General features: G+C 42.2%; 1 protein-coding gene across 3 annotated transcripts in view; it reads right to left on the reverse strand.

The window, feature by feature from the left end:
• The window catches only part of OSBPL3 (oxysterol binding protein like 3), a 199,543-nt gene extending 173,760 nt beyond the window's left edge, over positions 1 to 25,783 (reverse strand). For all 3 annotated transcript variants that reach the window (XM_027539354.1, XM_027539355.1, XM_027539353.1), the window contains exon 1: positions 25,473 to 25,783. The gene's annotated coding sequence lies outside the window, so the exon portion shown is untranslated. The remainder of the gene's footprint in view (positions 1 to 25,472) is intronic.
• Positions 25,784 to 27,624: the final 1,841 nt, after the last annotated feature.

Below are 27,624 nucleotides of genomic sequence, written 5' to 3' on the forward strand. Positions count from 1 at the left end.
CTGTCTTTTAGCTCCTCACGTAATATTATGTTAATAATCAAATTTTAGTTTTCAATGAAGATTTTAATTCCTCTATTGTTTTTTCTTCTGTTAACTTTTCCACCTTTCAGCCATTACTTTCTTCCCATGGAGCTCTTTTGGTGTGGTGAAATTTCTTTTTAAACTAGGCTTTCTTTATTTTTACTGAATTTCTAGCTCCCGACTTCATGATCAGCTCCAGTAACTGAAGCAGTGAAGTCTTGAGCGTATCTGTTTACATCCTTCCACACTTTTTTCTTTCCTTGGTTTGCCTTGCCCCCACCCCCCATCTCCGCCAATATTAAATACTCAGTAGAATGTTCTGAGCGACTTCATTTTCACTTTGGAGAAGTGAAATGGCAACCCACTCCAGTGTTCTTGCCTGGAGAATCCCAGGGATGGCGGAGCCTGGTGGGCTGCCGTCTATGGGGTCGCACAGAGTCGGACACGACTGAAGCGACTTAGCAGCAGTAGCAGCAGACTGTTCTAACTGCTCATCACTATAACTGCCATATCCTACCTGCCTTGCCTGGTGCTGTGAAGATAAAATAAGATCAAGTGCTAATCAAACCTTCTAGAAAATTCCAGTCTGTATACTTGAATAGGCCCTTTGCTTCTGATAAAAGAGGAATTTAATACTCTGAAAGGAAAGGCTATTGGAGCAACTTAACACACTCATGCGGTCTTTGAGATCCCGGCAGAATAGACACAAAAAAAATTCACCCTCCACTAAGGATTATGAGACACAAAGCCTTCCCATCAAAAAAGATTACATTTCTACAGTTTCAAAACAAATCCATGGGCTGCATCATGCAAAAACCTTTCATCCTTCAACCTTCTCTTCCTTACTGAATTTCACCTTTTTCACTCAGTGACAGAGTTTGAAAATGAGCTCTAATCTAGATCGAACAGATGAGACTCCACCATAGTGCTAATACAGTACGCAGGTAAAGACATCTAGGTAAAAACTGCTAATAATAAACACTTCCCAAATCACCAGTCTTCAGCTACTTTTAATCAGTGCATATTCATTCAGCCTAAAAAATACTCTATATTTTGCCTTTTGTCCTTCTAATAAAATTGTAGTAAATGATACTACTTCTTAAACAATCCACTTGATATTCTCAAATCTAACATTAGCCACTGAAGGACTTTGTGCAGATTGCTTAAATACCTGAATCTCAGCTGTCTCATTTGTGTGAAATAAAAACTGTTTTCTCAGTTGTTTATCATGAAGGTTAAATGAGGAAATGCACTTGAAAGAATTTATAAACCCTAACAGACTATGCAAAAATACAACTGTTAGACTGCAATTTGAAGTCCTCTATGAGCTCATTTCCTAGTTTTTTGTTTTTTTGGAGGGGAGTAATTTTATGTACTTTGATTAGGTAATACATTCACATGGTTCAAAACTCCCAAGTTGCAAAAGGGTGTATACAGTTAAAAGGCTTGCATTCCTTTCCACAGACCACCTGACTCTCTTCTCAGGAATGTAATCAACATCATTATTTACTCTTCAGATGCATGTAGATTTTCCCCCAATTTTTATATAAGTGGCTATCATTATTCACTGTTTTACATCTTTTTTCTGGTTTAACAATGTATCTTGGAGATTGTTTCATACCCATATAACAACAAAGAGGGAGCGCCTCCATTCTTTTCATTGGTTGCATGAAAAGCCATTGAGTGGAGTGACCATGATATATTTAACTGTACTACATTTAGATTATTTCCAATATCTTACAGCTACAGTCTTTGCTCATGTATAGGCATACTTGTAAGTTACATTTCTAAAAGAGAATTGCTGGGTCAAAAAGTATGCACATTTTCAATTCTGAAAAAGATTGCCATGTTGTCCTTAACAGAAGTTTATAGCAATTTATTCTCCTTCCAGCCATAAATGGAAACTATTTCTCCACACAACTGTCGACATAATCTTGTCAAACATTAAACCTCAGCCAAAAGGATAACAAAAAAGTGACATAACTACGTGTTTTAATTTGCTTTTCCTGGTGAGCTTCTTGGTCCTTTTTTTGATTGACCAAATTTATTTCACTGCCTTTTACTTTCTTCCTCTATATCCCCCTGTACATCCTATGATCCAATCACCTTGAAATACCTGCTATTCTCCAATTGGACCACATTTTGGAAAATGCCTATTCCTTCCACCTCTAGTCACAAAAATTTCTGACAGCCAAGTTCAAAGGCACTTCAAAATTTATGAAATGTTCCTATTTCCCTCATAGAAGTTAATCCCTCCTTCCTCAGGGCACACTGTTAGAGCTTCAGAATAGCATCATTTCACTCTGCCATGTACATATGTGAGCCTCTTAAAGTATGAGACCAAGTTCTCCATCTTAGCATCCCCCATGATGTCCAACACATTCACTCAGTTAATGTGAAATGAAAGCCTTAATTACAAATAAAACAACCATGACCTTCTAAATGCATATGTGTTCTTAAAGTTTCAAAATTCTGTAAATCTAGCAATAGGGATAATAAAATACAGTGAAGCCCTGGACATTTGTTCTTTGACCCAGAAGTTCATATTACAACTTAATGCTGATAAATTTCCCTCCTTCACATTTTTCGTTCAATGTTGTTTGCTTTGCTTTAACACTGAAATCGTGGTTGTGACTTACATGACTAAAGCCTATAACTAAGATCAAAATATTTTTTAAAGCAATGTACTAATATCCAGTAAACCCATGAAAAGGTGGTTGGCTTTTTACTAATCAAGGAAACGCAATTTAAAAAATACAAGACACCATTAAACATCCACCAGAATGACTAAAGTGAAAAAGACAGAAAATATCAGCTGTGGCTGGAGATCAGCAAGAATTCTCATAACCCACTGGAGGAAAATGGTATAACCATTATGGAAAACTGGGGGCGGGGGGGGGGGGACAACTAAAGCCACATATATGTCAACCCTGTGACCCAGAAATTCTGCTCCTCAATATATGTTCTATTAACATACATTATTCACAATGTATAATGTATTAATATACATTGTTCACAAAAAGCTGTGTACAAAAATGTTGGCAGTGGCATTAATTATAACAGCATAAAATGAGAAAAACCTAAATATTTATCAATAGCTGAATAAATAAATTATGGTATTCATACAATGGAATTCTAACAGAAATGGGAATGAACAAACTATACAACTTCATCTTACAGACCCAAAGGGTCTACATAAACATAAAAAGCAGCAAAGGTAATCGGATGGTGTTAAAAATCAGGAGACCCTTGTGAGGTAGGAATGGGGACTGGGGACCACATGAGGAGGCTTCAAAGGAGATAATAATAATCTCAGTTTGATTACACAGATGTGTTCATTTTATGAAAATTCATTAAATGATACAGTTGTACTTTGTATACTTTTCTGCACGGATGTAACATTTCAATAAAAAGTTTACTTAAAATAAAAGCAACAGGCTAAACTTCCAAAACGGGATATATTCCTTTCAAAGTACTGTTCATGAATAAATGTTTTTTTTAAATGTCATGGTGACTGTTAGCCATTTCTGCAAACCCAACTGACTTGCACTGGTTTGACCCCAGAGCCTACTATCAAAGAGATCCAGAGAAAGGAGTTTTCTATTTCTAAAACATTGCAGGAGCTATAAATGGTATTCAGAATGGTTTGATTAAGGGGGAAAAATGAGGTGACCTGAGATCAGCGATTGGGAATAAGCAATGATTACAGAAAAAGATGAAAAGAAACAAAACCTCCTTAAATGGTACCAAAATAACAATTACTCTTAAATAAGCCTTCTGTTGAGCGACTTAGGGAAAAAAAAACCAACTAATTATTCAACTCAGATATGTGTCTCAGCACCCAGCTTCCCTCCCAATATTATTTTAAAACGCTGCACAAGAGACAAAAGAGAGCACCATGGGAGTAGTAATTAATGGCAAATGCAGGTGTCTGAATAGAGGGAAACCAAGGGAAATGAAACACAAATCCTTCCACCTCATTAGTCTTCTAAAAATACTCCCATAACACAAAGGCATGCCCTGCTTTTGTAGTATATAAATGAATGAGAAACCTAGTCAAAATGGTTTCTGTGAGTCTTGACCATGGCCTGAATACAAATACTTTGAAGATTTAAAAAAGGAAAAGAAAAATTGATGGCACTGACCTAGTCGAGCAGTGATTCAAATAAATACAGACATGGACAAAATAAAATCAATGTATAGTAAATTCAATTATCAGTGTCAACGGAGACAGATTTTTAAAAGATTTTCCATTTGACTGTGCAATATAGAAAGAGCTGACACTCCAGGGCTGATGAGCGGACCTGAACACTTACTCTTTTCTGAACCTGGCATTAATTCATTTTTAACTTGATCTTGATTGGACTCAAGAAGAAGGCAAAGGGAAAAGATCAGAAGTCAAGGCAAACACCAGAGAAAGAGATGACTTTGCAGCCAACTTTCAACTTGCTGTTAAAGGATGTATCTAAAAGGCAATTGACTGAAATTCAATGATAACTCATCACAGTTCCTGTTAGTCAAGGTAAAAACTGGTTTTGCACAAAAACATTGCCAACTAGGCAGCCCCTCTGAAAAGAAATAAGAAAAGAAGGTGGGATGCTGTCAAGGTTTTAAATACAGCTCTTGATTTTATCTTGTCCACCTTCAGGTAAAGGTGCTAATAAATAGTGAAATTTGCAAAAGGCAAGTAGCAAGAAGAAAAACAAGCAAGAGATTTGAATAATCAAACTTTCAAGTAAGTTTGTTTAAATCTGGAACTAATAATTCTTGGTTCATGCAATGATTAAAAAAAAATCTCTCCCCTTATAGAGGGTAGGACTAGAATTAACCACTAATGATCTGAGTTAGCAATGACATCAAGGGAAAAAAAGAAGATTAGAAGTTGGAAGATCCTCTGGAGAAGGGAATGGCAATCCACTCCAGTATTCTTGCTTGGAGAACCCCATGGATGGAGGAGCCTCACTGGCTACAGTTCATGGGGTCACAATGAGTCGGACACGACTGAGCGACTAACACTACACACTGATCTGAGTTAGCAATGACATCAAGGGAAAAAGAGAAGATTAGAAGTTACTTCCTTTTCCTTAGTATTGCAAGGCAGATTTATTAAAGATATCTATGCTGATCATTCATCCAGAACCAAACTTAACACTGGTTAAATAGATTCAAAGAGAGAATCACCATCAGCTAGCCATCCCCTGAATTAGACTTGAAATTAGCAATAGGAACAGCAAGAAGAGCATTTGCTGAGGGCTTAACTGGCAATTCAGGTGACTAGGAAGGACCAGAAGGTCTCTCTAGAAGGAATTCACAATCCAAGAAATAAACAAGTAGCTTGGGAAGGGGCTAAGTAAACACACCTGTGGATAGCATCAGAGCTGAGCATTTATTTATTTATTCATCACCTTGAGTGTTCATAACACTGCAAAAGACAGACATCCATTATTTTTGTTTGTCCATCCAACTGATACTTCTGATACCAACACCTCATTCTTCAATGAGGAAGAGGAAACATCCCTTCCCCTGATTCCACAGGGAATACCTGACCCACAGCTGGCCATGACAGTCCTGCTAACTCTAGTCCCAGTAACCAATTCAGGTTAGGGGCAAGTCTATCTGCAGAATAGAGCTGTTTACCACGTAGGAAATAAGCCCTCAGCTCTTGAATGAAGCCAGATGAAAACAGTCTAGGAAATGGTAACAAATAAGGCCCTGATGACATGATTTGAAGCCCTAGATGCAGCCATGCCTGAAGTTAGCATTACTCTTGGACTTTTTAGCAACATAAGCTAATAAATTTTCTCTTAAATTGTTCTTAAATTGGATAGGTTTCTGTTGCTTGAAAACAAAATGCCCTAGTACATCATTACTGACTTATTCCTTTAAATCCCTTTACAGGAATAATTCTTCAGCCAGATCACCTACTGTGAATGATTTTTAAAAATTAAAAATATCTTTTTTGAAGAGGAACATTCTGAGAAATTAATATGAAATAAGTCTGTCAACATTACGCCCTGCATCTTTGCAAACTTTTGATGACAGAACTATTTCCTCCCACAATGAAAAATAAGCTTTTTGATGTAACTGATTATTCAAAGCTAGATTCTAATATCAGGTTGTCTGAGCCTTTAGAACACCAAAAACCTGTCTGTTCAGTTCCATCTTTGTGGATGCAAGGAGCTCACAGAATGAAGTGAAATTTGATGGTTTTGCTGCTTGAATTCACTTCTTTCTGACTCCACCAGGGAAAGAAGGAGAATCCAAAGGAAGAGTGTGGACTTGACACCCCTCCCTTTGCCCCCACTTCCCCACAAAACAGAGGCCAGTCATGGACAGAGCTTAGGTGCAAACTGCTGATGGTAGCAGACACATTCTGTGGGTCTGTTACTTGTTCACCATGACAAAACCCATTCTGATGGGAAAACAGACTGGCTGAGGCCCTCTCCACAAGGAATCTGGCCAGTACCCTTTGCCCCTCTTTGCTGATCTTTGTCCTGAGTAGACAGTAGCACATTCAGGTGGGTTCAATCAGATTGCCTACACCCAGGGATGCGGGGGTCGGGGCAGAGTAGGGGGAAGTATGCTGACTCAGGTTCTGAATATAGACTGTGCCAGCAGAGAATGATAAAAAAGGCCCCAAACTAGAAGTTCAGAGGGCTCAGATCTGGTCCTGGTCCTGGTCCTGCCACCAACTATATGTGACTCCAAATAGCCATTTCACCTTTCAAGGTGCTGGTTGCCTTATTTTGAAACTGACGGGTGGAAATAGATCTGTGTTCTTTCACTGTGGGTGGTGTCTAGGGTGGATAGTAAAGGCAATTTAGTGGATCAAGACTAATGTTAAAAAACTGATTCTAGAGCTGACAGGAATTACACAAGATGAATTGAGGGCATCCTATAGTCCCAGAAAGAACACACTCAAAAAACCCAACAACGATGGGCTTGACAAAGGGCCATGGAAGCCAACCTAAAGGGCTCCTACTGGTCAAAGTCTGAACAATGTGAGCACTAAAATAAAGTACTGTAAGTATCCATGAATTCATACTGATACAAATACTGATTAACTGACCACATCAGTAAATGGGGGCGGATAGACAAACCTGCCGTACATAAGAGTGCCAAATAATTTATGTGGAAAGTAGCACATCCCTCCCCACTCCTTAGGTGTGGGCTGTGGAAAGAGTAACTTTGCAGGGGAGAAACCAAACAAATACTACCTTAGCCAAGGTGTCACGGTCAATAGGAAAAGTGATAAAAACATTAATAGTATGTACCCTCAACATGATGTTATGAACGGCATACCTCTGTCTTTCTCCCCAAAAACCCATAACCCTAGTCTAATCATGAGAACCCTAGTCTAAACAAAGAGGCAGAGGAACCAGAGATCAAATTGCCAACATTCGTTGGATCATGGAGAAAGCAAGGGAGTTACAGAGAAATATCAACTTTGCTTCATGGACTATGCTAAAGCCTTTGACTGTGTGGATCACAATAAACTGTGGAAATTCTTAAAGAGATGGAAATATCAGACCACCTGACCTATTTCCTGAGAAACCTGTATGCAGGTCAAGAAGCAACAGTTAGAACTGGACATGGAACAATGGACTGGTTCAATGGACTGGGAAAGGACTATGACAAGGCTGTATATTTTCACCCTGCTTATTTAACTTATATGCAGAGTACATCGTGTGAAACGCTGGGTGGGATGAAGCACAAGCTGGAATCAAGATTGCTAGGAGAAATATTGGCAACCTCAGATATGCAGATGATACCATTCTAATGGAGTAAAGTGAAGACGAACTAAAAAGCCTCTTGATGAGGGTGAAAGAAGAGAATAAAAAAGGTGGCTTAAAACTCAATATTCAAAAAATGAAGATCATGGCATCTGGCCCCATCACTTCATGGCAAATAGTTGGGGTAAAAGTGGAAATAGTGGCAGGTTTTATTTTCTTGGGTTCCAAAATCACAGTGGACAGTGACCACAGCCCTGAAATTAAAAGATGCTTCCTCCTTGGAAGGAAAACTATGACCAAGCTAGACAGCATATTAAAAAGCAGAGACATAACTTTGCCGACAAAGTCCATATAGTCAAAGCTATGGTTTTTCCAGTAGTCATGTACAGATATGAGAGTTGGACCATAAAGAAGGCTAAGCTCCGAAGAATTGATGCTTTTGAATTGTGGTGCTGGAGAAGAGTCTTGAGAGTCCTTTGGACTACAAGGAGAGCAAATCAGTCAATCTTAAAGGAAATCAACCTTGTATAATCATTGGAAAGACTGAAGCTGAAGCTCCTATAGTTCAGTCACCTTATGTGAAGAGCCAACTCATCGGCAAAGACCCTGATGCTGGGAAAGACTGAAGGCAGGAGGAGAAGCGGATGACAGAGGATGAGATGGTTAGACAGCATCACTGACTCAATGGACGTGAATCTGAGCAAACTCTGGGACAGTGAAGGACAGGGAAGCCTGGTGTGCTGCAATCCAAGGGGGCCACAAAAAGCTGGACACAACTTAGTAACTGAACAACAAGCAATCATGAGAAAAACATTAGACAAATCCCAATCGAGGGACGTTCTACAATATACTTGACGGGTATGCCTTGAAACTGTCAAGGTCATCAAAAACAAGGAAAGTCTAAGAAACGGTGACAGCCATGAGGAGCTGAAGGAGACATGAGACAAAACACAACGTGGAACCCTGGATGAGATCCTGGAATAGAAGAGGGATATTAGGTAAAAACTAAGAGAACCTGAACAAAGTTTAGAGTTTAGTTAATAATAATGTGTTAGCATTGGTTCATTAATTGTGGCCAACGTACCTTACTAATGTAACATAGTAATAACAGGGGAACCAGTGTGGGACACACGGGAACAGCTTCCTGTGAATATAAAATTGTTCTGAAATGAAAAGCTGTTTGTCGTGTTGCGGGGTGATTAGAACAAACTTTGCTATCAGAGCAGATGATTACTAAGCTTTCACTAACAACACAGAAGGAACATTAAAGCTACGCTAAGAAAACCGAGATGCAAGGCTCTGCCACTTGTCCTCTGGGTAAGTCACTCATCTTACCCGATATCCTCAGTCTGATTTACAACAAGGTAATACCTGTCCTGCTCCCTCACAGGGTTATTTTATTGTGAGAAGCAAAGTATATTAAAGTAATTGGCAAATGTGAAAATGCTATTTAAAATATGGGGCTTATGATTTAAAATATGGGGCTAATGAGAACTAGAATTCTCCAGTTCCTCCCCAAATAAGAGTGGACTCAGGGTGGGTTGAGAGTGAGTCTTCTGCCTGCTACACCAACGCCTGGGTTTTCAAAGGGGTCCCTGGACCCGTGGCACCAGCATCACCTAAGAACTTGTTTGAAATGCAGACTCTCAGATCGCACCACAGATGCACTAAATCAGAAACTCTGCAGCGAGGCCCAGCAATTAACACGCCCTGTAGGTCACTGTGGTGCTGCTGAAGTTTAGATCCCAGAGAAACAGACATATAACTGTGCATCCCCTCCTGCTGGCTTCCTGATCAACTAGCAGTCATGTAGCTCTCATCTCCTCCAGAGCCCCCTTCACATCTATTGACACTTGGCTAATTCTCACACAACTCCTTCAGGGGTGCGGGGAGGGAACAGTACTATCCACAGGAATGCAGAGAAGTCCATGACACGCTAGACCTCAGCATGAGTCAACTAGCTAGAACAAGACCCAAGAACATGGTTATTTTGCTCAACTCATCTGTGAAGTTCTTAGCAATGAAGGATAATCGGGGCACATCTCTGGACCACACACCACACATTTTACAGAGACCCAGATTCCTACATCCTGCCCTCTGGTTCCTGGCATTGGTCAGACAAAGGTGTCAATCGGTGCATCAAAAAAGGCAGCTATCTTATGTAAACACCCATCTGCATACATCCATGAAAATTAGACCTTTTGATGCCAGAGAACAAAAGAGGCTTCTCAGCCCTTCATCAGGGAACAAATGATGCAGAATGGAAAGTAACAAGCAAATTGGAATGCTATGTTGGCCATGAGATCAAAGCCTAGAGAAACAGGAATTACAAGTCAGGAGTATGGTGCATTAGCAGGCTGCCATAAAGTCCATGTAGTCCTTTTTCTGAACTGTGTTTAGGTCACAACTATTTTCCTTTTCCTATCTGACACCTCATTATTGGCATTGTCCCTAACCTGACAAACGTATAACAAACAACAGAACACTGAGCTAAAGAAAGACTGAGTTGAAAACCGAATTAGGGTGAAAACTGTATACCATTTGTACACGTACAAGGTAAAAGAACCGCTGAAATAAACACAGTGTTTTCTCTAAATAACAGAGGCAGGATTTGTATGTGTTTTGTGAGACAGGAATATTCATTCTTAGCACATCATAAATAAATCGTATACATAAAAATATATGTGTGTTAGTCGCTCAGTAGTGTCCGACTCTTTGCAACCCCATGGACTATAACCTGCAATACTCCTCTGTCCATAGAATTCTCCAGGAAAGAATACTGGAGTGGGTTGCCATTCCCTTCTCCAGAGGATCTTCCCAACCCAGGAATCGAACACGGGTCTCCTGCATTGCAGGCAAATTCTTTACCATCTGAGCTACAAGGGAAACCCCAAAATACACGTCAACAAATAATCATTCCTTCATTAACCTCCACTTTTCTTATTCCGCAGTCACAGTCATCTAGAAAATATAGCCTCCATCCCATAATTTATTGAAAGATTAAAAAAAAAGATAAGCAATACACCATCACAAAGGCATATGCAGCTTGAGTCAGAAAACTAACTGAATGGCATTGAAATATGTATAATATCATATGTGAAACGAATCGCCAGTCCAGGTTCGATGCATGATACAGCATGCTCAGGGCTGGTGCACTGGGATGACCCAGAGAGATGGTATGGGGAGGGAGGTGGGAGGGGGGTTCAGGATGGGGAACACGTGTACACCTGCGGCGGATTCATGTTAATGAATGGCAAAACCAATACAATATTGTAAAGTAATTAGCCTCCAATTAAAATAAATTTATATTAAAAAAAAAAAGAAAACTAACTGAGAGTGAAGTGGCACCAGATGTCACAGTTCCTGCGCCGACACTCTGAAAACCTGTACTCACAGGCCATCTCCCTGATCTGTCTCAAAGTTTGATGGGAATTCTCCCTGGCTCCTATCCTCCCCACCACTGAACGAACAGTGGAATACAACATTTGGGTGTTGTGTGTGACCACCAGTCACACTGATGAAGTACATTTCGTAGCTCACACTTTCGGTGGGTCTGCAACTGCCCACCGCTCCCTCCACCCAAACTTAAAAATCTTTCCACATTAAAAGGTCTCCAAGGTATGCTCTATTAACATCCCTCCCAGGAGCTCTCTCCTGGTTTATTCTTTGGAATTATCCCTCTCTCCTATTCACAAGCAATCTTGGAAATAATATCCACCCCCATAGAGTGGCTAGGAGAATTATATCAAGTTATGTTTTCTCAAAAAGGATTGAGCATTGGGGTTCACTTTTTATAGACAATCCATTAAAGAAATCTGCTATCAATATTATTATAAGGTCCTCTGACCTTTGTGACTACCTATCTCTTGTTTGACATTCCTCAAGGTACCACATCCGTCTCCCTTCCTCTCCTGGGACCTGCCCAAAACATTGGACAGGTTGCGCCTCCCTTAGAAACCTCCTCAACTGTCCTAATTTCAACTAAACTGCTGACTCCCAGGAGTGATCGTCAGTTTTGCCCTCTCTTCTGAGTTATCTGGGGGGCATCACTGATATCACCCACATACTTTAACCTCAGCATGTTTAAAACCAAAAGCATCCTTTTGCCCTAAGACCGATTCATTTATGTTCTTCCATAGTAGTCAATGGTTCCTTAAATAATAGTCACATAGGCCTGAAACTCTACTTTTTGGCTTGCTTCACATGTTTACTGCAGAATAAGTAACTCCTTTACCTGGAACAAAATTTCAAAGATACAACTGAAATCTCACACCTGCCCTTTTATCTCCCAGCTCCTTTCCTTGGGGAATCTGATGTTACCCACTTCTTGTTTAGCCTTCAAGAGATATTTTATATTCATGATACACAGCGGGTACTAGTAAATGTTTATCAACCAGCTCTCTGGAAAAACAAAAACAAATGAAAACCCTGATTTGGTTCCTTTGCCAACTTCCATGCTGTAAATACTCCCACCTTGGCCAATTTCAAATGACCACTGACCGCTGCAAAGTCATTGTTGGGGAGAGATACACACAATTGGTTCTCACAAGCTGGTGCCAGCTGGCTTCAGCCCACCCTTCCTCCACCCCCCTTTATGAATATGTATACATATGCATAAATACGTACATGTTTATGTATATAAACATATAACATATATATGAGGTGTGAATATATTTTTACTCACATGGAATTATCCCATACATACTTTGGTATATATTATATGTAAGCCACAAACCTATGTATTCTACACTTAGCTTTTTTTTTTTTAACTTAATACCCTTGATATCGTTACAAATCAGTAGATGTTGAGCTGCCTCATTTTTAACTGCTCCATTATTCATTAACCAGTTCCTACTAATGAACAATTAGGTTATTTGCAATCTTTTTATTCAAACAGTGTTGCAATAAATAACTTTGCATGTATATCACTGTGCACATTTACTTATCAGTAGGATTAAATTCACAGAACTGTTATGGCTGATTTAAAGGGTACACGTGTTTGCAGTTTTGATAAGATATTTCCAAGGGCTCCACACAGAGCTTGGAACAATTTACATTTCCAACCATCAAGAATAATTGCTTCCTCAAACCTCTGGGGACAGTGTTACCACTTTATGTTACATTTGCCAATCTGATAGGTTAAAAAATGGCATCTTGTTTCTCTTGTTATGAGTAAGGTTGACATTTTCACACACTTAAGAGTCATTTGTAGACAGGTTTATAAACTATTTGTTCAAATTTTTTGCCTCTAGAGCAACTGTCCTTTCTTTTATTGTAATTCTTTATATATTGATGGAATTAGACCTTTGTGACATGAATTGCAATTATTTTCCAAATTAACTGCCTTTTGACAGTTAAAAAAAATTGCTCTGCAAAAATCACATGTAGTCAAGAGAATCAATCTTTTGTTTTATAGCTTCTGGATTTTGTGTCCTATCTTGAAAAGCTTTTCTATCTCATTATTAAAATCATATTCTATTTTTTTCCTAGTTGTTTTAATATTAAAGTTTTGATCTCCCTGGAATTTATTTTGATGGAAGGAGTGATATAAGGCTCCAACTTTATTTTTCACCTGATTGTACCAACACCATTTATTATCTCACATAGAATCATCTCTGCCTTCTCCCTCAACCCTGGTCCTTAATCCCGTTTCCAGGAGCTGTCATTCTAACTTGCCAGTACTTCTTTCTGTGTTGTCTGTCCTTTCTTCTCCCACTGTGACCAACCTATTTTGGGTCTCATCGTGCTTGTATTCCCAGCCTCTGATCATCTCTATCACCACTAGGATTTTTCTCTAAAATAGCTCCCACCACATCACCTCCTTGTTCACTGTCCAAAGAATGAAGTCCAAACCCTTACCAAAGGATTCGGCGTCCACTCCGTTCGGGCCCCAACCTACCTCTCCATTCTCATATTCATTCACTTTCCCCATTTAAAACAGTCCTTATGATCAAACTGGAGGGTTCATCATTCCTTAAAATGCTACACCTTAAAATTCTAACAAGTGAATGTATATAGCAAAACAGAAACACTCTCAGATACAGAAAACAAACTAGTGGATATTAGTGGGGAGATGGAAGCAGGGAGGGGCAAGATATGGGTATGGGATTAAGAGGGACAAGCTACTATATATAAAATAGATAAGCAACAAGCATATATTGTACAGCACAGGGAATTATAGCCATTATTTTGTAATAACTTTAAAAGGAGTATAATCTATAAAAACACTGGCTCATCATGTTGTACACTTGAAACTAACATAATACTATAAATTAACTATACTTGAGGTTTTTTTAAAAAAAAGGCTATGCCTTGGCTCATCCTGCATTTTCTGCCTGGAGTGTCTTTCCCATCTAGCATTCCTTTGTCTCAATCCTATACATCCTCTAAGGCTTGGTTCAGATGCCCCCTTCCCTGAAGAAGCATCTCCTATGGCCTCTCTGGGCTCACACCACATATCAACATCTTGTTTACAGCAAGTGTTACACCTCTCCTTGTCTTTCACATTGTGTGTTTATAACTCTCCCCCACAAACATTCCTTGAGAGCAGGGTTGAGGCTAATCAATTATTATACATAGTAATTTTCAATAAAATGAAAAGGTCTTAGCCTAGTGGTTCCAAATTTTAGTGAACATCAGAATCAACGGAAAGGTTTATAAAAAGCAGATTGCTGGGCCCTCCTCTGGGTTTCTGTTTCAGAAGGTCTAGGGTGGGGCCAAGAATTTCTGTTTCTAACATGTACCCAGGTGATGCTGATATGGCAACTCGTGGAACCACACTTTGAAAACCGCTGCCTAAGACAGCACCTCAAATCTCAGACTGCAAGCCTTTGAAAAGGTGAACACAGTCACACATCCAAAACTTAACGAAGGAGGAAATCCTCCGGAGCTGGGTGTCCTTTAGACAGGTGCAGATTCCATCTTGTCCATCCAGTTCCGCACAGAAGGCAGTGATCCGCCCAAGGTCACAGAGGCCCTACCGGGACTGGATTCATCTTCTAATTCTCCATCTCCCACTCCTGTGATCTCCACCACAGTGAGGGGCCCTCTGGTCAATGACCCAAATACACCCCAGTGCTGCCACTTGGTCCCTTTGTGATCATGGGTAAATGACTTAAGCCCCTCAAGGCTTGTGACAGTCACAGGTTCTTTGAGTAGAAGAGAAACTATTCTGGCAACTGAAACAAACACATAAAAAATGTACTGGGAAAATAGTTTCAGGAAGTAAGGGGGGTGGGGGGGTGGAGGGACAGGCACTGGCACAGCTTCATGGGACCTGAAGCCAGGCAGATAAGAATGGTCAGGTCGGGAGATGCCCTTGGCAGCAGAATCTCTGTGACCCTTGGCACTGAACCCAGATTCCGGTAAGAGACATCTGACTCCTAGGCCTACCCACAGCTGAGGAGAATGGGGCCCCTCATTCTAGACCATCAGGCAAAAAGTGAGTCCTCAAATGGAAATCAGAAAGGGTAAAGGGATGTTGGACAACCAAAGGGCAAATGATTACTCCCCAGCCTCTGTTTGGCTATTGGTAAACTATTACACTGAGAGCCCCTTCATAAATTATTAGAAGATCTAATGAGGTAGTGTAAGTACAGCACTTAACCTGGCACATAGTAAGTATGCCACAGCTACTGGCTACCATTGCTATTATTACTGTTCTTTGCAATTATCAACCCTTCAGAGTCAAGATGGCTCCCCATGCCCTAAAGACTCCCAATAAGCTCCAAAGGACACTTCAGTTAATTCTATAAAGAAATCTGCTTGAAGTAGCTCTGAACCCATAAGAAAAACCCAACTGGGGCTTCCCTACATTCTTTGAGGCCTTCAAGTACCCCTTGTCCGCTTCATCTCAGATGCTAGACCGCAGAACTACATTTGAACTGGAGCCAGCAAGTCATTTGAAGCTACTTCCATGGTAATGCTGGAGAACAGGTTGTTAGCTTTCATACAATTTCAGTTACAAAAGTGGTAAAAACTCAACTTTGGATGCAGTTCCCAATAACAAATAAGCACACTTCTGTGTATCATCACAGACAGCAATTCAAAACCTTGCCAGAGGAGTTAAGCCCCTCCTCCTATTCAGTTCCACCTGGCCTTCTGCAATTGGCAGAAAGACAGAAAGGGCAGGACTTCACTACTGTCATCCCCCCCGCAGGATTCCCTCTTCTCCTCCTGCGACCATTAGCAGCCCAAGTCATGACATACAAAAAAAAAATGGAACTTCCCTCTCCAGGTTCCAAATTAAAATCCAGACTCATTCCCTTGGAGCCAAAGATCCTCACTGTAATGAACAAATTCTCTGTAACTGTTTAATATCTCCTTGAAGGGAGATACCTCCTTGAAGGTACCTGGATGCCAGGTACCCAGTCTGGTGCCTGGCACACAGTAGGTGCACAACAAATACTCATTCATTGACAAAAATCACACTGCATGCTTTCATTCTAGGGAGCCATTTACTTCAAGTTTAATCATGTTTGTCACATTAAAAAAATACATTATTTAGCTTTTGCTTCTAAACATTTCAGATCACTGCCCACCACAAATGATTGGATGAGGTCTTTTTGTTTTATAAGACAAAGTATAACTTTAAAACTTTTGTATGATGGCATTTGATATCAAGATAGAAAAGAAGCATGGGAATCTTTCACAGTACTCTCTCTTAATACACAAGTGGAGAAATGCTATACTGCAAAGCGTCTGACCCACACAACACTAAGAAAATGGACTGTGACATTTTAACTATAGAGAATAAACAAAAGAATAAACCTGATTTTATATTGGCAGGCACAGGTCCCTCTGATGATCTCTTGTTGGGTTGTTCATTGCAATTTAATTCTGTTCTGCTTTAAATTCAAGCTATTTTTCAGTTCAAATCCACTGTCTCCCAATCTCAGAAATCACAGCTGAGGACAAATATCCTCTGGGGTCATCTATCTAGCCTATACCCACTCAGAGAGCTGGGTTTATTACACCAGCTATGCTTCTGCGAGTAAACAGACACCTAGACAGCGACAGAAGGTTCATCCCAAGAAATTTTATACGAAAGCAATTTGTTTTAATCATCTTTAAACCCACATGTTATTATTATTATTTAAGAATCATTTTCCACTCTTCCAGGGGCTTTAAGAAGTCTAGAAACAATCATATTCTGGCTCCCAAACAAACAAATTTAGGCAGAGTGATTATAAAGAAAGTACAGGGAAAATTCAATTTCAGGATATAAACAGTATGACTAAGAACAATGAAATTGCTACTCTATTTTCTGTATTTTTCTAAGATGAAGGAAATAATTCATCAGGCAAGTAACTAAAGGAGCAATTATTCTATGGCTTCATGTTGCTATCCCATTTATTACAAAAGAACTTTTAGATTTTCACATAGATGGAAGCAAACCCAGGAATGATATAGGAAGGCTACAGCCTGCCTGCTACAACCTTCTACAAAGAATCATCTTTGAACAAATCGATATTTCCCAGTCCCAGTCTTCACATAAGAGGAGACTTATGAAAAATATTTTGCTCCAGACTTTTTAAAAATTTGGGAGTCCTCAATTTAATGTTATATGAAAAATGTCAAATTCTCATTTGGCTTAAATAAGAATCACCTAGAGATCTTAAAAAAATTGTCCCTCCCTAGGCCCCACTCCCAAAGTTTCTGAATCAAATGGCTTGAGATAAGGAGAGTTGGTCACTTTTTTTTTTAAGTTTTCTCATTCTGTGTTATAGCTGGATAGTATTCCATTGTGTGAATATAATATACAATATACTTTATTCAGTTACTTTTTAATGACAGCTTTATTGACCCTTGGGATTCAAGCAAGGAGTTAGATTTACTTCAAGCAACACTGTAAGAGAAAAATGTAATATGAGCCATATATGCAATTTTCATTCAAGTAGCAAATTAAAGAGTAAAAATAAATAGGTAAAATTAGTTTAAATTATATATTATCATAATATATCCAAAATATTACCACTTCAACATGTTAATAGTACAAAATTACTGAGATACTTTTACATTTTTTTCATACTAAGTCTTCAAAACATGTATATTTCATACCTATGGTACGTCTCACTAAGGCTACATTTCAAGTGCACCACAGCCAAATGTGGACAATGGCTGCCCCAGAGACAGCAGATCTAGGGAACAGCATCAAGAACTCATCATCTCACTTCAGTAACAGCCTTGTTTCCTCTATGCTCCCTCCCCACCCTTGAGATATTTTAAAGCAAATTCTAAAAATAGGACCATTTCATCCATGTTCAAATTTCCTTGATTAACTAATATTTTCTAATAATGAATTTGTTCAAATCAGGGTCTAAATAATCAACTATGAGGACCTCTTTTTGATGACAATGTTTTTTCATGACACCAGCATAAGAGAAGTTATACTTTTAGTAAAATGCTTCATTCATTCAGATGATTTATTACACATCTATCTTGTGCCAGGTGCTGTTCTAGCCTCAAGACACAACAATGGACAAGACTCAAAGGAACTTCCGGTTTAACGCTTGCCTGTACATTTGGTTTGTTTGGGGAAGATTTAAAAAAATTCCAGCTCCAACTGGCAAACGGATAAAGTGTGGTCTATACAAACAATGGGGTGTTATTAGGCAATAAAAGGAAATGAAGCAGTGATTCATGCTACAACAGGGATAAACCTTGACAATAACGTGCTAAGTGAAAGAAGCCAGACACCAAAGGCCACATGTTGAATGATGCCATTTTCGTGAATGTCCAGAAGAGGCAAATCCATACAGGCATCAAATAGATTCGTGGTTGGGAAGTGAGGAGGGGAGACTGCTAATTGGTACAGTTTCTTCTGGGGATGGTGAAATGTTCTAAAATGAATTATGAAGTCATGGTTGCACAACTGTGAATATACTGAAAACCACTGGGGATTTTCCTGGTGGTCCAGTGGTTAAGAATTCGTGCTTCCAATGCAGGGGACGCAGGTTTGATCCCTGGTCAGGGAACCAAGATCCCACATGCCATGTGGCACAGCCAAAAAGTACACATTTTTTAAAAAAATTAAGCCACTGAATTGTATACTTTAAATGGATGAATTATATGAAATACTAATTATATCTCAATAAAGTTGTCATTTAAAAACTTAATTGAATCAAGTAAGTTGTATATTATATTCACACAAGGGAATACTATCCAGCTATAACACGGAATGAGGAAACTTTTTTTAAAAAAGTGACCAACCCTCCTTATCTCAAGCCATTTGATTCAGAAACTTTGGGAGTGGGGCCTAGGGAGGGACAAATGTTTTAAGATCCCTACACTGGAGAAGGGAATGGCAAACCACTTCAGTCTTCCTGCCTTGAGATCCCCATGAACAGTATTAAAAAGCAAAAGGTTATAACACTGAAAGATGAACTCCCCAGGTCAGTAGGTGCCCAGTATGCTACTGGAGAAGAGTGGAGAAATAATTCCAGAAAGAATGAAGAGACGAAGCCAAAGCAAAAACACCGCCCAGCTGTGGATGTGACTGGTGATGCAACTCAAGTCTGATGCTGTAAAGAGCAATAATGCAAAGGAACCTGGAATGTTAGCTCCATGAATCAAGGCAAATTGGAAGTGGTCAAACAGGAAATGGCAAGAGTGAACATCAACATTTTAGGAATCAGTGAACTAAAGTGGACTTGAATGGGCAAATTTAACTCAGATGACCATTATATCTACTACTGTGGGCAAGAATCCCTTAGAAGAAACGGAGTAGCCCTCATACTCAACAAAAGATCCCTACGTAATTCTAATTTAAGCCAAATGAGAGTCAGTGGTTTCATAGAAGATTCAAAGTGACTAACAGTTACAAAATGGTATGATAACTGCTCCCTCATCAACAGGCAGGCACACAGTGCCAAGTGTGTCTTCCAATTTCAACCTGAAGGGAGCAGAGGAAGGCTTCCTACAAGTGACATCCAGGCTGAAATACAATGGATGTGTGGGAATTAGCCAGGTGATCATGGGTGAGGAGGAATGCATCATAATGAGGAGAGATATTTATGTGGAAACTGGGAGGCCAGAGCACATGAGGGAGCTGAACTTACTTCAATTTGACTGGAACACACAGAGCCAAGCTATGAGCTGGAGGTTATTCGTATAAGATCTGATAAATCAGGTTTAAAAGTGTGAAATATTCATTGATCAATATGATATTGACAAAAATTTCGTTTCAATTTTTTAACAGTTTCAATATATTTTTAATACAACTTTACATATATATGAAAAGATGGTACATATAAGATGCAAGTGCATATTTAGTGCATATTTATCCTACAGACAATGTTTTGTTTACGGGTTTGAGATTTCCTTGTAATATCTGCAAGGGAAAACCAGAATAGGTGCTTATCATAGATTTCAATAATTAGGATTTCCATTGCTTCATCATGAATTGATGAAATATTATAATATTGTGGATCAAAAAGTAGGAAACAAAATGCCACATTCCAATGACTCTCACAGAATATGTGAAAGTATTAGTTGCTCAGTCCTGTCCACCTCTTTGTGACTCCATGAACTGTAGCCTACCAGGCTCCTATGCCCATGGAATTCTCCAGGCAAAAATACTGGAGTGGGTGAAAAGTGAAAGTCTCTCAGTTGTGTCCCACTCTTTGTGACCCCATGGACTATACATTCCATGGAATTCTCCAGGCCAGAATACTGGAGTGGGTAGCCTTTCCCTTCTCTAGGGGATCTTCCTAACTGAGGGATCGAACCCAGGTCTCCCGCATTGCTGGCAAGTCTTTACCAGCTGAGCCACAAGGGAAGCCCACTGAAGTGGGTAGCCATTCCTTTCTCCAGGGGCTCCTCCTGACCCAAGGATCAAACCCAGGTCTCCTGCATTGCAGGCAGATTCTCTACCATCTGATCTACATAATATAACCAAATACAATCTTTTCTTTTCAATTGCACACCTCCTTTGGATAAGATATCAGGCTTAGTGATGTGAGGAACAGGAAAAGAAGGAATAGATACTAGTCCTGCCTTCAAGGCATTTACAATTCAGTAAGGGAGGCCATACATTTAAATAGATAACTAGGCCAGGAGGCACTGGGGTAAAAGAATGCGGAGGGTGGGTATGAAAGAAACAAAGTGCTGAAGCCGGAGGGGCGGGGTGGGGGGGGGGGAGGCGTCGGGGGGTGAGAGAGAGAGAGAGAGAGAGAGAGAGAGAGAGAGAGAGAGAGGTGTGTGTGTGTGTGTGTGTGTGTTTTAATGCTGTGAGAGACTGATTTCAGAGAGATGATTCTGGCAGAACTAGTTTATGAGATAAGCCTTGAAACACTTGGGGTTTCACAGGGAGAGACAATGAAAGAGCTTTCTAGGCAACAGGAGTGTAAGGGCAAAAGCAAAATGCTCTGTTGCTGAATACAGTTCAGGCTGCTTGTACACAGGGCTGGGGATTAGGGTTGGAGACAGACACTGAGCCCAGGCTGCTGGATCCTGACTTTAGGCTAAGGGGTCTACCTTAGATGGAGAGAGAGAAAGGACCTGGGATTACTTCACAACTAATACAGTTGCACCTTGTATTAGTTGTAAAGTAGTTGGAAACCTACCTTTTCCTAGTCTCATTTGGAGATCGGGGGTATAACAACAGGGCCTGCTTTGGTGTTGCTCTGAGGATTAAACAGTTTAACTCATGCACAGTACTCAAGCCAATACCTGGCACAAAAAGATCAGCAGCTACCACTGCTGTTATTAATGTTATAATTATTAACTACATAAGTCACTCAATAATTTTTAGCAATGTAATGACTGAATCTAAAGAATTTACCTGATTCCAAGGCAGAACTGAGGGAGGCAAATCTGCCTGAAAGCAACATTAGGACAGAGCAGAGAAGTCCCTCGGAGAAGGCAATGGCACCCCACTCCAGTACTCTTGACTGGAAAATCTCATGGATGGAGGAGCCTGGTGGGCTGCAGTCCACGGAGTCGCTAAGAGTCGGAGTCGACTAAGCAACTTCACTTTCACTTTTCCCTTTCATGCACTGGAGAAGGAAATGGCAACCCCCTCCATTGTTCTTGGCTGGAGAATCCCAGGGATGGGGGAGCCTGGTGGGCTTCCGTCTATGGGGTCGCACAGAGTCGGACACGACTGAAGTGACTTAGCGGCAGCAGCAGCAGCAGCAAAGTCCCTAACAACCTGAGCTAAGATGGTACAGGGGCAACAGGAAGGGATGGAGGTGAAAGACAAAAGGAAGGAGAGACACGAACTAGGGTGAGATGAACATAAACGTGGTCTAAACAGTATTGATTGGGAAGTCAAGAAAGATGTTTCCAGAGAAGGAGGCTCAAAGCTGATGAATAAAATGTAGACAAGAAAGGAATTTACAGTGAACCATAAAGTGAAATCACTCAGTCGACTGCAGCCTAAGAGGCTCTTCTGTCCATGTGATTTTCCAGGCGAGAATACTGGAGTGGGTTGCCATTTCCTTCTCCAGGAGATCTTCCGGACCCGGGGATCAAACCCGGGTCTCCCGCATTGTAGGCAGATGCTTTACCATCTGAGCCACCAGGGAAGTGAAACTGTCAGTTCTGAAGGCTCCTTCAACTTGACAGCCTCCATGATCCTCAGTGTCCCACAGGCCTATCATTTCTGTGGGCATTCTGGGTTGAAGGATTCTCCAGCCCTCCCTGGAGTATCCTTGAAATGGAATTAACAATTAAGAAAATACAGTCCTGCCGAGACACACAGTATAAATAAGACCACAGATTATCCAGGTCTTCAGGAAAGGAAAAGCATTATACTACCCCTAAAACTGGAATAAAACAGAAGGAAAAAAGGGACCTCTAATTCTGCCCCATGCTCCATTTTGCCATTAGCCCTTCAGGTAGTAACGATGACATACTTAGCTAACTTCACCTTGCCCTCAGTTTTACAAGAGAACAAAGAGTCAAAATATAGTTATTTTGCTAAAAGCTTGCTGCAGAAGTTTCTGGAACTAGTAGTGGTTTCAACTCTCCATTCTACACATGGCAAGAGAGGTTCTAGCTGGTCTTCCAGTACTTTCCTTAAGAGGCAGAAACCATTACTGTGTTCAGAGTTCACTTACTACAGTGGGTAAAACCCATCAGATTTCTCTTCAGATTTAGGTGAAAGTAAACTTAAATCTCGGAGAAGGCAATGGCACGCCACTCCAGTACTCTTGCCTGGAAACTCCCATGGACGGAGGAGCCTAGGCTGCAGTCCATGGGGTCTCGAAGAGTCAGATACGACTGAGCAACTTCACTTTCACTTTTCACTTTCATGCATTGGAGAAGGCAATGGCAACCCAATCCAGCATTCTTGCCTGGAGAATCCCAGGGACGGAGGAGCCTGGTAGGCTGCCATCTATGGGGTCGCACAGAGTGGGACACGACTGAAGCGACTTAGCAGCAGCAGCAGCAGCAAACTTAAATCTAGATGAAAGGAGAATTTCCTCTCCTCCTACATGAAAATGCCCCATCTATCTACCAGGCCCATAAACTATAAATTCAACCACAAAAATCAATGGCAGTAAGAATCTCAACAATTCGGAAAACAGTACAACTAGACACTTGTTGTTGACAGTGGAAAGTTTACAGCTCAGCCTCAGGTGGTTTGAATATGTTGCATCGCTGAACTCTATCATAATGAGTCAACATCTAATTAAATAGTGGGTGCAGGAGACATTTCAGTATAGTGGAAGGAGCTAAAGATTTACAGTCAGAAAGACTATTAGTAAAAATCCAGCTCAGGAATCTTCTATTGACCCTGGGCAGGTTCCCGAATCTAGGCTGCAGTTTCTTCATCTGTAAAATGGAGATAACCTCACAGCACTGCCATCAAGATGGTGAAGATTAAATAACAGCCTATGGCATCCTGGACTTACAGCGTAACTATTAGCTGTTACCGAAACTAACTCTCAGTAATGATAATGCAATAAATCTCCTTTTCGCCAAGCAATAGTTTTTGTTATAAATAAAGTTAAATGCCTATTGGCAATAATGGTGGAAATTACAATTCAGTTTCTTGGAAGCAATACAGCATAATAAAGAAGATGAGCTGGAATTCTAGTTCTGCCAGGATAATCTTGAAAAATTGGTTAACCTGCTGGAGCCTCAGTTTCCCATTGGGTTAGAAATACCGAGCTACTAAGGCTATTGTAATGTTTAACAGAGCTTCTCTGGTGGATCAGCGGTAAAGAATCTGCCTGCCAATGCAGGAGAGGCAGGTTTGATCCCTGAATTGGAAAGATCCTCTGGAGAAGGAAATGGTAACCCACTCCAGTATTCTTGCCTGGAAAGTCCCATGGACAGAGGAACCTGGTGGGCTGCAGTCCATAGGGTCGCAAAAGAGACAGACATGACTTGGCAACTAAACAACAGCAGCAATGTTTAATGAGGTGATCTATACAAAGTTCCTAGTACATTTCCAGCTCTCAGTGGGTGCTCGATTAATAGTAGTTACTGGTATTTGTTCAATTTCCCAACAGAAAAACCAAAAGATAAACATGAAAATCAAAACCAGTATGAGATCACCATTCCTCATATTTTACAGAGAAGTTTTCATCATTCATTCCATAAATATTTATTTTGTACCTACTGTGTGTCAGGCATTGTTGCTGACATTGGGATTGGGGTGATGGACATTCTAGAGTGGGGGAAACAGTAAACAGTCTAAGGAGAGAATTCCAGAGAGAGATGAGTGCTATGAGGATACCAAAAAGGGTGGTGTGCCCACATGTTGATGGAGGCCATGGTCATTTCGCTTGGGTGCATTTTAGCCCAAGCCTACCTAGTTTGTCTCCTTGGGCCAGAACGGGGACTTCACCTTGTATGATGCTTGGGAGTACAGTATGGATGATCAGAAGTTAGACCTACACCTTTATCTGTGGATGTATCTCTTTAGCAGCGGCAGCTTAAAATATTTCTAAATGCCTTCATCCCAGTACTCAAACCCTATGGGTCAGGACGGGTGTGGCGGTAGGGTGGAGGGTGGTGGCGGGGGTTCAGATGCACCTCAGCGTAACCCTCAGGCACATCTAAAGTGACAACTTCACAGCTCCCTCAACTCAGAGTCCTGACTAAGGAGAAGACTGGTAGTTTGTGAGACGGAGGAAATAAAGTACAAATTGCATTACCGAAAGAGGGCGGCGCGCGCCGGCTTAAGAAGTAGCTGGACGATCTACGACAATGCCCATTAGGGACTCCAGAAGCTGCAAACGCTTCTCAGGAAGCCCGAAGGGACAAGGACCCTCGGTCCCCGGCCGCGGTGCCGGGAAGCGGAGCAAGACCCGCGCAGGGAGGCGGGCGAGCCCGGAGCCTACAAGACCTGCGTCTCCCGTATCCCCCCGGCGCGCCCCAGCCCGCGGATGTGGTGCGGCTAGCCTCGCACTCGGCCTAATTAAACTGGTTTCCTGTGCCTCCCGCCCCGGCGCCGCGTCTCCCGGCTGCCCAGGACAGCCCCCCGGCGCCCCGACCCAAGCTAGGCGCCTTCTCGCCGTCAACCCCAACCAAACTGTGCCTCTAAGGACAGCACTCCAGTGTGGGCAGCACCCGGCCCCCTAACTCCCGGGATGCAGGCACGAGGGCGACTCGGGGCTGCCCCACTAACAGTTCTTCCTCGGGAGACAGGAGGCAGTCTCCAGATTCTCGCTGAGACTGGCTGCGTCCCCCCCAAATCTCAGCGCCATCACCCAGGTCCCCACCGCACCCCAGCACTATTCTGGTTGGCATCCTAGTGCTTACCTGCGCGCTCAGCCGCCGGGGACGCCGCCTAGTTTCCCCGGTGCCGGGCTCCGGGGTTTGTCAGCAGACGCGAAAGGAGGCAAACCTGGCTTCTTCGGTCCTCCAGCAACGCACAGCTGATAGTTTCCGCCCCGGCTGCAGCAGAAAGCGGCGGGGATGGCTACTCGCCGACGGCCGCTGGGGTCAGAGCCCGCGCTGCGCACTGGCCTCCTGGCTCCCAGCTCGCCTCGTTCCGCCCGGCTCCAGCGTACAGCGAACGCTCAGCCAGTTCCCAGTACTTTGCCCAGAACTTCGCGCGCGCAGCCAGGCAATTAGCAAAAGGGGAGGGAGGCGCGGGAGCGAGGAGGAGGAGCTACGCCGGTCCTGGGGCGGGGCCACGCGGGGAGGGCGGGAGAGACGGCAGAGTGACCCACACTCCCAGCAATCAGGAGTAGCCCACGGTAAAGAGGCGGGGCGGTGCACCTGGAAGGAGCACCGATTCCATGACGCAGTCAAGGGAGTTGGGAACCCGGTTCCCGACAGGTGCGAAGGAGAGAGCGAAGTGGGAGCTGCCTCTGGAAGAGAAAAGTGGTTCCCGGCGGCCCAGGGCGCTCTGTGAGCGCCGTTTAAGCACTCAGATGTTCGTGGAGTGTTTAAGCACTCAGATGTTCTGGCCCAGCGTTTCCGGGCCCGAGAGGGAGAAACAAGTGAGGGGGGCATGGGAGGGGCTGGTTAAAGGACAAGATTTCAGGGGAGACTCTGGTCGAACAGGCAAAGAGGACTCGACTTCTTCCGGAACTCAGACCGAGGCCAAGCGATGGAGAATCGAGAAAACACATGGTGAAGGGAGGTTTGCAGGCACCGGATGTCGAAGGACAGAATCCCCGTAGGATCCGGCGGGAGGCTGTGACCCCCCCGACATCCAGAGGCAGTGATGCAGATTGGTGCTGGATCCCAGGAGGGAACATAGAGGGGGAGTGTGGTTCTTTATTCTACGTAGTTCAAGTGCGAGGGGGAGGGGAGAGAAAGCATCAGTTACAATGAAAAAGCCGGCGCTTCCCCTCGACTTGATTGTCCACTTGCTCCTCTGCCTCCTTTGATCCTAGCATGATCACCAGGTCTCAGTTTGGAGACTGCAAGCCTATCGAGTGCCGCAGGTGGAGGGATGAGAAGGAAATTAACATTTACTAAGCGCCTACTGTGTGCTTCCGGAGCAGCTGTGGGCATGCAGCTGTGATAATGGAACACCAGGTTCCTGCTCTCATGGAGCTTACGCTTCTGTTGGGAGACAGACCATGAACAAAGAAGGGCACATGCAAATATAAACACATGAAAAAGTGCCGGAAAAAATATGAGCACTGAGGGGTGACTGCTAAGCAGAGCTTTAAAAAGTGACGGGTGTAATAGTGGGGCTGTGAAATCCTCTGAGGGCCTCACAGCGAAGGCGACTTTTACGCAGATTCCTGAACCGGGGAAAGTTGCCACCGTCGTCGCAGAGCGTTCCAAGCAGAGGAGCGGCAAACGTAAGGTGTTTAACCTCCTTGAAAATCTTTCTAACCTAGCTCACCGAGCTGGACAGTAAGTGTGGCTCGCTAGGAGCGCTTCCTGGCACAGAATAGGGGCTCCAGAATATTAAATTCCAGTGCCACCCACCACCTGCAGCACTCGATACATTTCCAGCCTCCTAAATGACCCCAATTAAAGTTTCTGAGGCTCTTGCAGCAGCCACGCTTTCCACATTTCATTCACTGCGCTCGATTCTCCGCTTTCTGGGTCTCGGGATGTCTGGGACTGTCTGTCTTGGATCTGGCAGGCGACGAGCGGGGGCGGGAGGATCCCAGCAAATTGCAGAACTAACCCACCGTTATGCTACCCACGCTGGCGCTCGGAGAATCCTAATAGAGATTTAAAACAGGATGACTTGGAGGTTCTTAAATCATCCGCCTGCACCAGATCAACGCCGGGTGGATGAAAGCCAGGAGCCCAGACCATTCATTTTGAATTCAAGGAGTTACCCTGCCCACGCCCGTCGTTTTCCTAACCCTTCTTCCATTTTTCAGTAATTCCTCTCGGAAAGAGCAGCTCAATCTTTCCCCCGTCCTCCTGCTTCAAGGTCTTTTTTTTCTCTTTATTTATTTTCCTTTCTCCACCTCCCATTCTCACCGTTTCATTA

The sequence above is a fragment of the Bos indicus x Bos taurus genome, chromosome 4 (assembly GCF_003369695.1).
Source record: "Bos indicus x Bos taurus breed Angus x Brahman F1 hybrid chromosome 4, Bos_hybrid_MaternalHap_v2.0, whole genome shotgun sequence".
Lineage (NCBI taxonomy): Eukaryota > Metazoa > Chordata > Mammalia > Artiodactyla > Bovidae > Bos > Bos indicus x Bos taurus.